The 11,227-nt window shown below is 49.2% G+C and overlaps 1 protein-coding gene across 2 annotated transcripts in view; it reads right to left on the bottom strand.

The window, feature by feature from the left end:
* Btbd3 (BTB domain containing 3) overlaps window positions 1–10,738 on the bottom strand; it is a 43,215-nt gene extending 32,477 nt beyond the window's left edge. Inside the window, exon 1 of one of the 2 annotated variants that reach the window (XM_015482954.2) lies at window positions 10,592–10,738. The gene's annotated coding sequence lies outside the window, so the exon portion shown is untranslated. Of the gene's footprint in view, window positions 1–1,223; window positions 1,300–10,591 lie in introns of those variants that run through there. The other variant, XM_048811318.1, reaches the window with a different exon arrangement.
* Between the last annotated feature and the right edge of the window lie 489 nt (window positions 10,739–11,227).

Below are 11,227 nucleotides of genomic sequence, written 5' to 3'. Positions count from 1 at the left end.
TTTTTTTTTTTTTTTTTTGGTAGTACTGGGGATTGAACCCAGGGTCTTGTGCATGCAAAGCAGGCACTCTACCAACTAAGCTATATCCTCATCCCCAATAATATGCATTTTTAAAAAGAATTTTTGAGAGGAAAATAGTAAAGGAGGTCAGTTCCCTTAAAAGTTCCTGAACTCCATCCTGCTGAAAGACTGGAGGTGTTAACTTTGGAACAGGAGGCTTTACAGGGAGGAGGGAAATTTAAGTTTAAGAATAAATGTGTGTGTGTGTGTGTGTGTGTGTGTGTTTTTCTGGGGCTTTGCATGTAATTGACTATATAGGGAAGAATTATACCCTCTGTTGTGGTGTATGTCACCTCAAATGTCCAGGAGCATAGTGATGTATTTAGAAATCCCAAGACAGGACCATCAGATGGAGTGTAAGAAGAATTTTCAAAGTAAACCGGAAATGTCAATTAGGTGTTCATATGAAGCTTACTGAGCCCAGAAAGGGTCACAGAATCATCACTGATATTAAATTATTTGGCCTGGCTCTGAAAAATCCTCCTCCCACGCTTTTTTTTTTTTTTTTCTGTACAGGGGATTGAACTCAGGGGCACTCAACTACTGAGCCACATCCCCAGCCCTATTTTGTATTTTATTTAGAGACAGGGTCTCAATGAGTTGCTTAGTGCCTTGCAGTTGCTGAAGCTCGTTTTCAACTTGAGATTCTCCTGTCTCAGCCTCCCAAGTCTCTGGGACTACAGGCATGTGCCACCACGCCCAGATCCTCCCATCCTTTAAAAAACAGTCTATTTCTTGATTAGGAAATTATTTTTCATATTGCATCTGAAGTGACACAGTGCAATTTAAGTTTTTCCAAGCCTCCAGAAGGACAGGGATAATTCCAAATGATTTTCTTCCACATATCCAACTATCAGGTAAGTTAAAGGCAGTAGCCAAAAGTTGAATCCATCATAATACAGTTCCCATATCTACATAAAAACAGTATGATAATTATTATCCAATATCCCGACACAACCATACATTTTCACACCTATTCCAAGAATCAAGGGCAACTTATGTTAGTCCTACTCCCAAGAGCAGTTATCCCAATTATCATTTATCAGACCCCAAATTCTCAAGGGTACTGCTACTTATATCTCTTTCTCTGAACAGAAGTTTGAAATCCTCCAGTGGCTCACAGGAGTACTAGTTGATGTCTTTTTCTCCCTGGGGATGCTTACCTTTAGGATCTTCTGCTGGTTCTCAGGTTTAACTTGAGAATGATGATCTATGAGTTGATCCCAACCACTTTAACTGCTGTCAGAGAAACCAGGATTACTTGTGAGGGCCCTCCCAGGGCCTAAAGATGGAGAGAGAGGGGAGAGACTTGACCAATACTAAATCTCTAGGACTGAACAGCAAAGGACCATAAGGACCAGTATTTCTAATGCATGCCCCTGAAAGTTTTTGTAAGGTATTTTAGAATTTGGCTAGGGCTGGTATGTCCTGTATTTGTGCTATTTCTTTGTAAAGCAAGAAGTCATTATTCGAGCAGTGGAGGGCGGGGGAAGATTGGAGGAACTTGAATTGGGCAAAGGGGGCATGGGGGCAGGAAGGATGGTGGAATGAGATGAACATCATTACCGTAGATACATGTGGTGTGACTTTACATCTTGTACAACCAGAGAAATGAAAAGTTCTGCTCCATTTGTGTACAAAGAATAAAACTACATTCTGCTATCATGTATAAATAATTAGAACAAATTTAAAAAAAAAAAAGTCATTAGGGAGGAATGGTAATCCATGTAACATTTCATAGGGGCTTAAGCCTAAGGTCTATGGTGTGTTCCTGATTAGTAGTAAGGCTACAGGAAACAAGGCAGGCTACAGGAAGTGGGTTTCTTAAGCTAATTTTCTAAGGTATCTTTTGAAGACATTGTTGGTCTTTTCCACCTTTCCTAATGATGTGGGCCTCCAGGCACAATGCAAATGATATTGTAAACCAAGGTGCTGTAGATACACTTTGAGTGACAGTTGCCTTGAAGGACAGGTCCTTGTCACTCTGTCAACTTCTGGGAAGTCCAAACCTGGGAATGACTTTAGAGACCAGGATTTTTTTTACTTCTAAGGACTTTTCCATCCTGCAAGGGAAGGCTTCCACCCAACTGGTGAAAGTGTCTACCCAGACCAGGAGATACTGCATGCCTCTTGATTTTGGCATATAAGTGAAATCTAGCTGCCAGTTTTCCGAAGGATATTTACCTTTATGTTGTATGCCTAAGGGAACTATCTTTTTATTGAGGAGATTGTTCTTTTGACAGATTTCACAGGCTTAGTGATCTGGTGAATCTGAGATTTTTGCCTGTGAATAGCTTTTGTATCATATGATGAGTTTTGTCTATGCTCAAATGAAAAGATTGGTGGAAGGCTTTAATGAACTCTCACTGATTGGCCTCTGATATGACTTTCCTATTTGTTTGCTACCATCCTTAGGGGTAAGGAGAGTATTCTTGTGAGAGGGCCCATTCTTCTTAAGTTCAGAGTATTGAGGCTGCATCTCTAAGAGTATTCCCAGATCACAGGTGCCTCTATTGTTTTTACAGTTAGCCATTCCTTGCCTGCAGCTGTAGCAGCCTGATCAGCTAGTTTGTTGCCTTCTCTGACCTCATTACTTCCTTTGTGATGACCCCTACAATATTTTACAGGGACTTCAAATTGACAGAAAAAGCATTTGTCAATTTCATTATGGTATTTAACAGGAGATCCATTAGCTGTCAAAAAAAAAATGTCTCAGGCTGAGGTTGGGGCTCAGTGGTAGAGCGCTTCCCTGGCACATGTGAGGCACTGGGTTCAACCCTCAGCACCACATAAAAATAAAGGTATTTTGTCCACCTACAACTAAAAAAATACATATTAAAAAAAAAAAAAAGTCTCTCTTTCCAAAAGCAGTATGGATATAAAGAACTAAAAAGGTATACTTGGAATTTGTAAATATATTAACACTTTTATTCTTTGCAAATTTCTACAATTCTTGGTGAGAGCTATGAGTTTTGCACACTGAGCATTAGCACCTGGTTAGAGGACTGAGCTTTCAATAGTTAGTTGCCTCTAAGGTGACCACTACGTATCCTGCCTTATGAACCCTCAGCTCCATAAAGGAACTTACACCTGTAAAAAAGAACTAGGTCAGGAGTTTCTAGGGGGGGTGTCTTTTAAGTCTTCCCTAGCAGCATAGGTTTGGAGTACTACTTGTTCACAGTTGTGTTCAGTTTCCTTTTCCTAAGGAAGAAAGATGGCTGTCCCTACAAAGGGACAGGTTTTTAATTGGACAGCTGATTCTTCAAATAATAGCACTTTAGTACCTGAGAGCCAAAGACTCCCTTTGTCCTCTAGGAGTCTTGCCACATTATGGGGAGTAAGTACAGTTAAATCTCTTCCTAACATCATTAATTTGGCAGTCTTGGGGATTAGAAGTGCCACTGGTGTTACTGCCCACAAGCAGGTTGGCCATCCTTTGGCACCTAAGTCCAATTCTTTGATCAAGTATCCCACAGGTGGTTGTATGGGTTCTGTTCTTGAGTCAGAATTGCTAATGCTTTCCCATGTCTTCCAAAGACATGTAAATAAAAAGTCTGTGCAGTGGGGAAGCTCAAAGCAGGTGCTTGAAGTAGTGCCTTTTTAAGTTGGTCAATGGCCTGTTCAGGTTCCTATTCCCAAAGATGGGTATTTGAGCTTTGAGTGTTTTTTTAATTAACTGATAGAGAGGACGGGCTATTTGCCCCATACCCTGGAATCCGTAGTCTACAAAATCCTGTTATACCCACAGCTCTCTTAGTTTCTTCAGAGTCCTAGGCAGTGGGAAAGAGGAAATAGGTTTAATCCTTTCCTCTCCTGATATTCAGCACTAATCCCAGGTATTTGACAGACACTTGGCAAAGCTGGGCTTTAGACTTCGAGACCTTGTATCCTTTTCTGCCAGAATATTAAGTAATGCTTTGGTATTCCTGTGTGAGATTTCATCTGAAGAAGCACAGAGGAGAAGGTCATCCACATAGTGAAATGACCTCTGTGGATGGCTGAACTGGAAAAAAATCCTGAGCTAGGGCTTGTCCAAACAAGTGTGGCTATCTCTAAACCATTAGGGTTAAATAATCCAAGTGAAATAAGTAGATTGGTCAGGGGGCTCTTTAAATGCAAAACAAGGCATCTTTTAAATCTAACATTGAGAACCTTTCAGAGTCCTCTGGAATTTGAGATAGCAAAGTATAAGAATTAAGGATTACTGAGCAAATGGGGACCACGGCTTCATTTACCAACCAAAGGTCTTATACTAATCTCCATTTCCTATTGGGCTTCTGTACCCCCAAAACAGGAGTACTGCAAGGGCTACTGCAAAATTCAGAAGGCCATGTATTCTTAAGTTATCTATTACAGTTTATAACCCTTTCTTTGTTTCTGGTTTTAAGACAAACTGTTTCTGATGTGAAGGAGATGGGACCCTTATATGGATTTTAACAAAAGTTGTTCTTCTCTTCCTATTTTGCCCATGCTTCTGGATTAATATTAGTCTCCATCAATGCTAGACAGAAAGTTCCTCCTGGTGCCATGAGAATGGATGGATACACACAGACTAAAATGTCCTTCCCCAGTAAAAGGGCTGAGCTCTCAGGTGTGATTAAGAAAGTAAACATAAAAAGAATGCCATCCTATTCATAGCAGAGGGGTCTTGAGAAACTTCTGGTAAGAGGTCTTCCAGACATTCCTTTTACAGTTACAAGAGTGTTGAGACAAGACCAGGACTTGAAAACAGGGCAGAAAAACGGCCTTCAAGTCCAAAGGGAAACTAATTTCCTCTCCCTCTATGGTCGTGGTCACTCAAGGCTGCCTTATGGACATGATGGTTCAAGAAAGGGGAGCCAATGAGGGATGCCCTGGGCCTCCTCAGTCCGGCTGCTGGACCATCAGAGAAGTGTCTGAACTAGGGGACTTTCACCTCTAGGTACAACCAACTTCCAATAGTCCCCCTTGCAAACAGTACAAGGTTTGGGAGGGCGGTCCCCCGCCCTTGACTTCCATGGTCAACCCTACTTGAAGTATCCTTCCTGTCCACAACCAAAGCAAGTAGAGGTAGACTTCCTTTCTCCTGAGCCTCACTTTGAGTTGACCTACTCTGTTGTAGTCACTAGAGCCACTATCTTTCAAAAAGTTCTGTTCCTCTTCCATTTAAGTTTCCTCCTGATCTCTATTGTAAAATTTCTTACTGGCTATTTTAAGAAGATTGTCCTGAGTATTGTCAGGTTCTAAGGGAACTCTCTGAGGTATCCTTTTGATGTCTGAAGCTGACTAGGTTATAAAGTGATCCCTTAAGATCAATTGGCCCCCCACAGACTCTGGGGTCATGCTGGTATATTTGGTCGGAGCCTTCCTGAGTGTTTCTAGGAAAGCAGAGGGGGTCTACCTGAGCAACCTGAGATAACTTAGAGTAATCTAAAGGCTTAGTGTAAGTCCTCCTGAGCCCTTCTATAATACAGGAGCTGAAAATGTTTCTTTCAAGTCCTCTGGGGAAGAGTTAGGATCCCAGTGGGGATCATTTTGGGGCACTGCTTGTCTTCCCTCAGGGAAGTGTTCATTTCCTTGGCCAGTCAGGAAATCCCTGTTCCCATTGGTTGCATATATTTCATCCCCCACACACCTCAGCAGCCTGTAGGGCTGCCATCTTTTCATCTGGAGTCAGGGGTTCATTGAGAAGCCACATAACATCTTTCCATGCCAGGTCAAAAGTTTGAGTTAGTCTCTGAAAAAAACTCAAAACAGCTGTCAGGGTCATCTGAAATTTTCCCTAAGTCAGCCTTTGTCTGCTTTAAACCATGTAAAGAGAAGGGAACATTCTCTTTACATGCACTGTGGTAGGTCTCCCATCTAGGCCCATACCTGCTTCTTACAAAGGCAGAAGGGAGGAATAAATACGGGGTGTTATCTTAGGGGCCTTGGGCATCTTTGGGGTCCTGATAGGAAGGGCAGTTACATGGTGTATTATTCTTTTTTAAAAGGGAGATGTCCTTCCATGATTTGGTCCTAAAGTGAGAACAGCAAGAAGTACCATATCTATGTAGCATTTGTTTTTACATTATTTGGGGTTGTCCCTTAAGGCAAAGAAGGCCTGCACATAAGGGACTTCAGACCCTTTATGTTCTTGTTTGCAAAACAGGTCTAACTGTAAAATGGTGTTATAGTTGATATTTCCCTATGGAGGCCATTTTCCCCATACTCCAGGTTATACTCACACGAGGCTCCTGTACAGAAAAATATCAGGCGTTTCTTTTTTACAGTTTGTGGGTCAATATGATCTCAACTATTTAAGATACATTCTAAGGGTATGTGGTCAGTAGAGGGAGTAATTCCCATCTGTAAATCAAAAAGGGAAGGACAAGGTGTCCCATTATTCCTTTTGTCTCCCAACCAAGGCGTCCCCTCGTGTTCCTCCTCTTTCTCATGAGTGAGCAAGGTAAAGGAAGGTAGCCTATCAAACTGGTCACTCTTACTGATGGGGCCCTGCATCCTGTGATTCCCTGTCTGTCATGATAAACTTTGACCTACCTGTGTTCGGACTACCACTAGCTGAAAGACTTCTAGAGGGAGAATCAGTATGAAGGTTACTCAAGGGTTTCTTTAAGGGCAAACCTCAGTCCACTGACACACACCAAAACCCAACACCTCATGCATCAAATCAACAAGGTCTTCTCAAAATACCAATATGGTCCCATCAAGATAATCTCCTGCATCTACCAAGCCCTCACTACTCAGGCAAACTAAGTCTCAAAAGAATCAGAGCCCACACCTGTTCAAAAGTCCCCAAATGACCACCACATAACTGGGTGAACAAAACAACCATCATTCTAGGCCACCACAATGCAGGTAACACACCAAATATATGCAACCAGAGATACACATCTGAGAATCAAACATGCTCACTTGAGAGCCCCATCCAAACACCACTGCGGAAGTCCACAAAATGAAAGTCCATTCAGACTTAACACAGGTAAGGCAACCATCTTGCCTGTAGCAGCCCATTAGAGCCTCTACTTCACAAACCCATCAACACTCAGATAACTAACTCCTGGACAAACATATCCAGCCCCTAGATGTATACATGCATCCAGACAAACACACCTAGGGCATTGACCATACTGCAACAACCCAAAACATAGGCGTCTGTTCAACCAGTCATGAAGCAAACATTTAAAAGACCCCAAAACAAGTATAACTCCAACCTTCCAAGCCCCAGCCTCCAAAGCAACAAAAGCCCATGAGACACACACAAAAAATCGTCCTGACAATTAAGAGCAGACCAAGGCTCCAAGAAATACTGCCAGTCCAACAAAGAACTAGACCCTTTCCTGTACCAGCACACCAAAACTTGACCCCATAAAAATCTCAAACAATGTTAACCAACTGTACTAATTATAGCCAATTAAATCACATACACAAAATTTTTGAGTATTTACCTTCCACAAACCATCCACAACTTTCTTAAACATTCTATAGCTTCTTTACATCCTTAGTTTTGTCCTTATCATACAATATACTTTCTCTTCAACTTTTCCTAGCAAAATATATCTCCATGCCTATAACTTTCTTTTATCTCTTTCCTTCTTGGTGACCCTTTCACATCCTGAAATAATCCTTATGAAATTCCCAAACATTACTCCCTTCCACAACACAAAGCGCATTAATAATAAAACAGCCCAAACTCCCACATTCCCTGCCTTTTTCCACAGCCTGGACAATGTTCTGATAATGTTCTGAGTAATATCCCCAATTAAGGAGAACATACAATTGGGTCCCTTCTACTAGAAGAGATGCATGCTTATTTGACTATGATTACCTTGAATTATATCTTTCATCCTAGGGTCTAGCCTAGGAGCTGTTAAGAGAATTGAGGCAAAACAAAAACAAAAACAAAAACAAAAACAAAAAACTGCAAAATTGGTGCCTATCTCAGAAGCAATTACCAAGGATATGATTGGGGTTCCAGCTCAAGGACTTGAAAATTCCCAATAGCCTTGATGGGGGGGGGGGGTGGGGGCTGAGAGCAAGATATTGATTTTTAGCAGAGGGAGTAGAGAAAGAGACATGATTGGCTCAGTTCATGGTCTGCGANGGGGGGGGGGGGGGGGGGGGGGGGGGGGGGGGGGGGGGGGGGGGGGGGGGGGGGGGGGGGGGGGGGGGGGGGGGGGGGGGGGGGGGGGGGGGGGGGGGGGGGGGGGGGGGGGGGGGGGGGGGGGGGGGGGGGGGGGGGGGGGGGGGGGGGGGGGGGGGGGGGGGGGGGGGGGGGGGGGGGGGGGGGGGGGGGGGGGGGGGGGGGGGGGGGGGGGGGGGGGGGGGGGGGGGGGGGGGGGGGGGGGGGGGGGGGGGGGGGGGGGGGGGGGGGGGGGGGGGGGGGGGGGGGGGGGGGGGGGGGGGGGGGGGGGGGGGGGGGGGGGGGGGGGGGGGGGGGGGGGGGGGGGGGGGGGGGGGGGGGGGGGGGGGGGGGGGGGGGGGGGGGGGGGGGGGGGGGGGGGGGGGGGGGGGGGGGGGGGGGGGGGGGGGGGGGGGGGGGGGGGGGGGGGGGGGGGGGGGGGGGGGGGGGGGGGGGGGGGGGGGGGGGGGGGGGGGGGGGGGGGGGGGGGGGGGGGGGGGGGGGGGGGGGGGGGGGGGGGGGGGGGGGGGGGGGGGGGGGGGGGGGGGGGGGGGGGGGGGGGGGGGGGGGGGGGGGGGGGGGGGGGGGGGGGGGGGGGGGGGGGGGGGGGGGGGGGGGGGGGGGGGGGGGGGGGGGGGGGGGGGGGGGGGGGGGGGGGGGGGGGGGGGGGGGGGGGGGGGGGGGGGGGGGGGGGGGGGGGGGGGGGGGGGGGGGGGGGGGGGGGGGGGGGGGGGGGGGGGGGGGGGGGGGGGGGGGGGGGGGGGGGGGGGGGGGGGGGGGGGGGGGGGGGGGGGGGGGGGGGGGGGGGGGGGGGGGGGGGGGGGGGGGGGGGGGGGGGGGGGGGGGGGGGGGGGGGGGGGGGGGGGGGGGGGGGGGGGGGGGGGGGGGGGGGGGGGGGGGGGGGGGGGGGGGGGGGGGGGGGGGGGGGGGGGGGGGGGGGGGGGGGGGGGGGGGGGGGGGGGGGGGGGGGGGGCTCCATTCAGGATGTTGATCAGGTGGTATTCACGAGCTTGTTCACAAGTTATTTGGCCCCTCAGATACTTTGTACACTGGATGTTGCAACGGAGATCTTCCCCCTCCGCAATCAAGTTTCTAGCTCCTGCTCCCAGCCCCAGCACAAATTCAAAAACATTTAGAACAATGTTGTGCGCACCAGAGTCACATTATATTCTGCTTCGCTCCCTCCCTGGTGGGAAACAAACCACCCTTTGTGAGTTCCTATCTAAGGAAAATGAGCTGGAATTTCATCCCATCAATTATAAACTGAATGTCATTACTTTGTAAAACTCAAGTCTTGACTTACGCCAGCAGTTCCCAAACTCTTCAAAATTACCTGGGCATCTTAAAAAAAAAAAAAAAAACCTACGTTGTGCTTTAATTGGCCTGGGCTGCAATTTGGGCATGCCAGAGTTTTAAAACTTCCCAGCGATTCTCCTGTGCAGCCAAGTTTGGAAACTACTTACTATGTTAAAGGATTTGCGACGTGACGGGGAGTATTTTCAAAATAAATCGAAAAAACAAATATCTCCTTTGGTCTTTTTGAAACTAATAATAGAATTAAGATAGTTTTCTCCAAGCAGGCACAAATAGGTTGCTTGATAAATAGGAATCCCCAGCAAACTCTAACAAAACTTTCTTTGAGATAGTAAGACAATGCAGCATAAGACCTTTCTTCCCAACAGAGCAAATATCCTTCTTACCAAAACACCAAACTTCTACATCTATCTTAACAGTGAATGAACTACAAATGCCACTCTGAACTTGGGAGGACGCGCTCCTAGCACCAGAGGGAAATCAATCCCCGCAATCGCCCACCATCTCTCGCCGAGGTCCTGCGAGGACCAGAGCTGGGCAAGCCTTGGGTGTCGGTCCTGAAGCACCCAGCCACACACCTGTCCCCCTAGACCCTGCAGGCAGAGCCTCAATAAAAGTTACTTGGGGGAAGTTTGCTCCCGTTCCCAACTGTGCGCCTCTCCGGGCGAGGGGGTGCGGCCGCCTCCCCGCCGCCCCACCTGCAAGGCTCCAAGATTTCCCGGCCGCGCCCCCTCCAAGGACCTGTTCCCCCACCCTGAACCTAAGCTCCCTCCAGAGTCAAGCACCCAACTGGCTGGAGCCCAGGCGGGTTCGCCTCGCCCTTCCGTGCAGTCGCTGGGCTGCAAGCAGCCGGCCCTGCCCCTGGCCCGGGGCGCCCCACCTAGAGCGCCCTCGCGAAACCCGTCGGTACGGCCAGCACCTCTCGAACCGGGGTGAGAGTCCCAGGAGCCCATGCATGCCCTGGCTCGAGGTGGACCGACAACCCGATGCCCCCGGCCCGGCCCCGCCGCAGTTGGGCACTCCGGCCGGCGGCCGGGCGCGCGCCTCTGACCGGGCGGTCCAGCGCTGCGCACGCGCGTAGGTGCCCGCCCGCTCGCCCGCGGCGCCCTCACTCACCGCCCAAGCTCCTCGTCGCCTCGGGGGTCGTCGCTGCTAGCCACCTGGGCCCGGTGCCGGCTTCTCTGGCCCCGGCCGGGGCACTCGGGGATCTAGCGCCCGGCCGGGCTCGGCGAGCACCCGCACGCAGGGCACGCTCCCCGGGACCGCGCGCGCGCGCGCCCGTGCGCCGGGAGGAGGCGGGGCGACGCGCCCGTAGGAAGCCCTGGATACAGAGCATGCGCAGTGCCTGCTTCTTCCTAAGGTCGGAGGAGTGGGCGGGGATCCTGGACCAGTGGAAGGGAGAAAGGTGGAGGGGAGTCAGCTCTCTTCCTTCATAGGAAGGCGTCTTCCTCCTCGTTTCCCTAATTTCTATTGTCTTCTCTGGTTCATGTCACAGTTAATGTATCAAACATTTATTGAGCACCTACAGAGGCAGGATAGGGCATCCTCCTGCAAGGGGGGATAGATTGTATTTGACTTTGGGACTCTTTTTAGACACTGATTTCAGTGCTTTTTGAACAGATGAATAGAGATCATGCATTACCTAAAACTGGAAACTTTAATCCCACTCAAACGATCTGGAAACTTCACTGAGAACGTCACTGAGAAATGAAAGGATAAGCAGAAGCGGAATCAGCAGTTAAGTTCATCTGG

This window comes from Marmota marmota, unplaced genomic scaffold (assembly GCF_001458135.2).
Source record: "Marmota marmota marmota unplaced genomic scaffold, marMar, whole genome shotgun sequence".
NCBI lineage: Eukaryota > Metazoa > Chordata > Mammalia > Rodentia > Sciuridae > Marmota > Marmota marmota.
Note: the sequence above shows the minus strand (reverse complement) of the source record. Positions and strands in the feature narration are given on the sequence as shown.